Genomic DNA, 7083 nt, shown 5'->3' with positions numbered 1-7083 from the left:
AAACACTGAAAACATGTTAAAACAGCAAATCCAAGTGGTAAACAGCAAAAGCAGAAGTATTAAAGCAGTAAACAGCAGTCCTGCCCACTTGTTTCTTTGCATCCGTTCGAGGCCTGTTATCAGCCTTTCTGCTAAGTATGCCTGAAATGCACTTTCATGTCCTTTCATTATCATAGACATTATGTAAAGCATACAGCCATGCTGTGAGATTTGCTTTGAGATTGCAGTGTGCATGAGCAAAGACCCGGGCATAAATTCAGAAAGAGAATTTGCTTGACAACTGCTGCACTCTGATCTCTGTGCTGCCCTGCGCAGGCTGGGTCAATGGGACTTGAGCCAGAGCAGAGCATGGAAATCCACAGAACTTTATTCATGACAGAGTTCAGTGGAATGCTATATATGTAATTGTATGTGGGACTGAGTGCATTACAAGTGTATAAAGAAAAAAAAATTAAGTATAATTTAGATTGTTTGCACTGTGACATTATTTTAATGACAATTAAGCAAGTGTTTTGTCATTTTCTTTATTCACAATTACAATATGAATTTTTATTATTGTTTATATATATATATATATATATATATATATATATATATAGATATAGATAGATAGATAGATCTATCTTTATATCTCACAATACAAACTTAATGTACAGAACATAAATGTATAATTCTCAGTTTTTTATCATATTCAAACATTTTGCTATAAGTTTGATTGCATCATATAATAATTGCTGTTAATATTGTTCATCGTCTGTTTTATTACGTCTTAAATTGATTTTTCCTTACTGCTGGTTTGTCTGGTCAGAGGAGAACTGGCCCCCCAACTGATCCTGGTTTCTCCCAAGGTTTTTTCTCCATTCTGTCACCGATGGAGTTTTGGTTCCTTGCCGCTGTCGCCTCCGGCTTGCTTAGTTGGGGACACTTCATTTCCAGCGATATCGTTGACATGATTGCAAAGATATTATTTAAACTGAGCTGGATGTTGACATCACTGAATTCAATGATGAACTGTCTTTAACTGAAAAATCAGTGTTTACTATTGTCATTTTGCATTATTGACACACTATTTTCCTAATTAATGCTGTTCAGTTGCTTTGACACAATCTGTATTGTTAAAAGCGCTATATAAATAAAGGTGACTTGACTTGACTTGACACACACACACACTTATTATATATAGATAAATAAAAGCTAAGTACATGAGAGACAATTTTATTTCCCCAAGACTTCTCCTTGGTAGCTATACATTCTGAAAAAGAAAGAAATATTGTGTAACACAATGACTTTTGAAGGGCTGGGTAAATACGTTTATCATTCACTGCCTATTAAAGCTAGATTATGTTTTCAACCCTTCTAGACATTAAAAGGCAAAGGATCGTGCCCCGAGCAACAGATGGGACCACCTCCACATGTTGTGATTTACACCATCTGATAACTGCTGAATGAACAATGGGTGGTGACAAAGGCATGTATTGTCTGTCACATATCAGGCCTGTGCCAAACCCCCCATAGAACACGGTTCCCCAGTGCTCTAATTATTTGCGCCTCTCGCTATCCTGCTGTGCCGAACCTTGTTAAACAGTGGTCGCGAAGCTTCCTCAACTCAAATCCCAACCCTGCTAGCTTGCCTTATCTAGACCCTTCAATGCCTTTGGTTGTCATGCATGTTGAGCAAGAGTCTTCCAGTTCCTGAGGGAGATTAGATAAGGAGGAGGTTGACTGAATACTGTATACTTGTTGTCTGCTTTTATGCTTTCTTGCTTTGTATTTTCAACATACCTTTTCAAAATCCTTAACTCTGAAGCATTATTTCCTGAACAAATAGGAAAGTTTCCCAAGGCAAACAATCGAAACACTCTTTGGGTCAAATATGGACTAACCCAACCGTTGGGTTAAATTTTTAGATAACACTTTATAATAACTTTCCTTTATAAATCATTAACAAACATTATATAATGCTTAATAGATCATTATTTAATAGATATATTCCCATAGCTAGAAATATGAGATAATGTTCTTGTTAATGTTTACTAATGAACTTACTAATCATTACCTAATTATTAATATATGATTATTTAATATTAATTGAAATGCTTACAAATGTTAGTAAACTTTCAGTTCATATAACCTTCATTTGTTGGTCTTTGATGTGTAGACCTCTATATTTACACACCTTAACAAATAGTCTATTAACTATTTGTTCATGTTTTTTCAGTACCCAATCTAAAGTGGAAACTATTCATCATTTGTAAATGTTTATAAATATTTACTAATCATGGATACCTTTATGAGCAGTCATCTCAATGGCAAAAAGTGTCCAGAAAGACCTGAATTTACCCTATTGACAAATCATTACTAATCATTTATTAATCATTTGTTCATGTTTTTGCAGTAGCCAATCTAAAGTTGAAACTATTCATTAAATGTTTATAAACGATTACTAAACATTTAGTATATGTATGGGCATTGGACTTATATGACAAGGATTGTGTAAATGGTGGCTGGTTAAGTTTATCTAAATGCTGGCTAAAGACATAACAGACTGTAATTTTGGTGCAAACACGTTTTTTTTTATTGCCTCAACACTCACAATAGTATACTACTATTCAGTATATCATTAAACAGGATAGCTATTCCTTGAATTATAAATAAGCAGGGGAAAACAAAATGTTAATTTATCAAAACAATACAATATAAACAGATTGGAACCGTGTTCCCTTATAATAATCAAATTGACCCCTGCACACTGTGTACCCTTTAACCAACCCTTAAACCTACCCATACCACCAAACCTGTCCCTAACCTTACCCATATCATACCTCAGGAGCAGCAAAAGTATTGTGCATTAATCATTTTATAACATCTGTTAAAATAATTTGCAGATTTTCAATAAGTGCTTGATATGGAATTTTGGAAGTTTAATGACATTTGTAAGTATTTTAAAGTAACTTACATGAAATAATGATTTGTTTGAACATTATCTGTTTAATAAATTTATTAGCAAACAATAACAAGCACATTATCTCATGTTTCTAACTCTTTTAATATATATTACCTAATGATCCATTAATCATTATATTGTGGCATTACAGATATTTTCCGTACTGCCCCTTTGTTTACTTTGATTTTCTCTGTCACCGCCCTCCAACTAAAATATGATTGGAGGCGAGGACCAATTAAGAGGAGGAGTATATGTATATAGGGCGAGGTTTAGGAGGGTTTTGGACGGACCAGAATCTGTGTAAAGTTCCCTGTGGAGGCAGTCCTTGGGGGTGGATTTTTGTGCATTTCCGGGGATGGTGGAGAAGAGGTGGTGCTACCTGTTTAGCCTGTTGTTAACGGGCATTTCTCTTGGCTGGCGGATGCCTCTTTGTCAATTCTGGGATTGAACTGAAGTTTCGCACCCTACTCCTAAAAATCAGTGATTGGAGCTGTCAAAAAGGAAGGTGCAAGACCGGCTGACGCCGCTAGTCACTCTTAGCCACCCGTGCTGCCAGCTTGGTCAGTGTTTCACTCTAATCACAGTCACGCATACACTCATTGCACTCATTTCTGCATATTTAAAAAGTGCTGTTTTGTTTTGTTTTATTTCTGTTTTGTTTTATTTCTGTTTTGATTTATTTTTGTTCCATTTATTATTAATTTGTTTTTTTCCCCTCTCCCTTGAAGTGGAATTGTGGTGCTTAGAGATCTAAAGTCTTGTTTATATTATATTAACATTACCTCATTAAAAACGAAGAAAGTTGCATGCAACTATTCCTGTAGTGTTGCCTTTGTTCTGTCTTTATTTTTTTTATTTTGTATGTAGCGCATGGTTTTGGGGCTCCAGCCATAGAGGCCGGGTGGGGGAAGTGGCGGATCAGGCAGTTCGGTGCACCATGGCGGAGCAGGCAGGTCCGAAAGCCATGGCGGATCAGACAGTTCAGGGGGCCATGTCAGAGCATCCTCCGAGGCCGCGGCCCCAGCCCCCACCCCCACCCCGGCCTCTATGGCTGGAGCCCTATAACGCCCCCCCCTTCCCCAAAAAAATACTTGTGGAGAATTACGGGCATCTTGGCTGAAACGGGGTCATGAGGGCGCTCTGGGCAATGGAGGGCGCTTTCGAGGAGCGGGCTCTCTGGAGGTGCAGGCACAGGAGTGAGCTATGGACTGGGCAGAGACGGTGCTGGGAGGAGATGGGTGGTCGGAACATTTGGCCCGGTATGTGGAGGGTCCTGGCAAGGGGTGAGCTGGCGAGGCCTGGTGGTTTTCGGGAGGGACTGGATGATGATCGCTCTGAACTTTCGGCAAACTTACGCAAACAAACTAGTAACTTAGTAGACCAGATGACGAACTAAGGAACAGACACAAACTAATATACACAGGATAATTACAAACACAGGTGAGCAGAATAATCAATCAAATAAACAGGAACAGGAAACATGACCAAAAAAGGAAAACAGGAACTAAGACAGAGGTAAAACAAGGAAACACAGGTTCATTACACTGACATTATTTGGGGTGGGACAAAATACGTCAAAAAATATGTCTTGCAGATGTAAATGCAGACGTCAAATAGACATCTATGTGATGTAGGTGTGCTATCCAGGTATTTAGAACGCCTTATTTTATTAATTAAAATATCAATATTTGGCACCAGCGTATATATGCAGATATAACTGCAGTACAAGATTGAGATGCATTATTTGAATGCTTGGCCAAAGAGATGTGTCTTTAATCTAGATTTAAACAGAGAGAGTGTGTCTGAACCCCGAACGTTATCAGGAAGGCTATTCCAGAGTTTGGGAGCCAAATGTGAAAAAGGTCTACCTCCTTTAGTGGACTTTGCTATCCTAGGTACTACCAAAAGTTCAGAGTTTTGTGACCTTAGGGAGTGTGATGGATTGTAGCATGATAGAAGTCTAGTTAGGTACGCAGGAGCTAACCCTTTAAGGGCCTTATAGGTAAGTAATAATATTTTGTAACTGATACGGAACTTAATAGGTAGCCAGTGCAGAGACTGTAAAATTGGGGTAATATGATCATATTTTCTTGACCTGGTAAGGACTCTAGCCGCTGCATTTTGGACTACCTGTAGCTTGTTTATTGAGAATGCAGGACAACCACCTAGCAGTGCATTACAATAGTCCAGTCTAGAGGTCATGAATGCATTAACTTGCTTTTCTGCATCAGAAACAGGTAAAATATTTCGTAGCTTGGCAATGTTTCTAAGATGGAAGAACGCTGTCTAGTTGCAAATTGTAATCCAAGAGATTATGTGTGCTGTCTTTTGGTCCAATAAGTAATATATCTGTTTTATCCAAATTTAATAGGAGAAAATTATTGGTCATCCAATCGTTTACATTTTTGTTACACTCTGTTAGCTTAGATAATTTAGAAGTTTCATCTGGTCTTGTCGATATATATAGTTGAGTATCATCAGCATTACAGTGGAAACAAATCCGTATTTTCTAATAATATTACCAAGGGGCAACATGTATATTGAAATTAGCAGAGGACCTAGGACAGATCCTTGTGGCACTCCATACTTTACTGGTGATAATTGAGATGACTGCATGTTTAAATAAACAAAGTGGTAGCAATCGGACAGGTAGGATCTAAACCATCTTAAAGGCTGTCCTTGAATACCTGTATAGTTTTGTAATCGATCTATGAGTATGTAATGATCTATGGTGTCGAACGCAGCACTAAGATCAAGTAAAACTAGCAATGAGATGCAGCCTTGGTCTGACGCAAGAAGCAAGTCATTTTTGCAGTTTCTGTTATATGGTGGGGCCTGAAACCTGACTGAAATTCTTCATAAAGATATTTTTGCAGGAACTAGTACAATTGCGCAGACATAACATTTTCCAAAATGTTAGACATAAACGGAAGATTTTAAATGGGTCTGTAATTTGCCAGTTCATTAGGATCTAATAACCACCAGCTTGAATGGGACTGGAGCCTTCACTGGGCTGAACTTGGGGGCTAGAGCCGACAGCCTTTTCCTCCTCAGGTTTCTTCTTTGATTGGTGGTGAGGTAAGCAGTTGCTGTCGGCTGGCGGGCTTGAGTGAGCCACGGCCAGCGGGCTTGACCGATGAACGGCCGGCGTTTCTGGGCTGAGGACAGAGACGGTGCTGGGAGGAGATGGGTGGTCAGAACATTTGGCCCGGTATGTGGAGGGTCCTGGCAAGGGGTGAGCTGGCGAGGCCTGGTGGTTTTCGGGAGGGACTGGATGATGATCGCTCTGAACCTTTTCTACTTCGAGATTAACTTCATTTAAATAAAGAACATGATTAACCAACTCGATCAGGGGAAAACTGTATGTGGGAAGATCGCAGCAGTTTACGTCATCATCCAGCCCCAGCTGAAAACAGACACGGAGAGCAGCGTCGAACCAGCGTACCTTGTTGGAGAGCTCTAGGAACTCCTCTATATACCTCTCCAACTCCCGACCACCAGCCGCAGACACCAAAGCCTGTCTTCAGCCGTAATCATCTTGTTGGGTCCGGTCTTCTGTCATGGTTCGCGTAGTTGGAGGGAGAACGCAGGAGTCAATAATCCACTTGAACAGTCTTTAATACAAACACGCAGGGGAAATCCAACATAGGAAACTTTCGGCAAACTTACGCAAACAAACTAGTAACTTAGTAGACCAGATGACGAACTAAGGAACAGACACAAACTAATATACACAGGATAATTACAAACACAGGTGAGCAGAATAATCAATCAAATAAACAGGAACAGGAAACATGACCAAAAAAGGAAAACAGGAAGTAAGACAGAGGTAAAACAAGGAAACACAGGTTCATAACACTGACATTATTTGGGGTGGGACAAAATACGTCAAAAAATATGTCTTGCAGATGTAAATGCAGACGTCAAATAGACATCTCTGTGATGTAGGTGTGCTATCCAGGTATTTAGAACGCCTTATTTTATTAATTAAAATATCAATATTTGGCACCAGTGTATATATGCAGATATAACTGCAGTACAAGATTGAGATGCATTATTTGAATGATTGGCCAAACAGATGTGTCTTTAATCTAGATTTAAACAGAGAGAGTGTGTCTGAACCCCGAACGTTATCAGGA

Source organism: Sinocyclocheilus grahami, unplaced genomic scaffold (genome assembly GCF_001515645.1).
Source record: "Sinocyclocheilus grahami isolate Dianchi unplaced genomic scaffold, SAMN03320097.WGS_v1.1 scaffold21.1, whole genome shotgun sequence".
Taxonomy (NCBI): domain Eukaryota; kingdom Metazoa; phylum Chordata; class Actinopteri; order Cypriniformes; family Cyprinidae; genus Sinocyclocheilus; species Sinocyclocheilus grahami.
The sequence above is the reverse complement of the archived record's forward strand: the minus strand, read 5'-3'. Positions refer to the sequence as shown.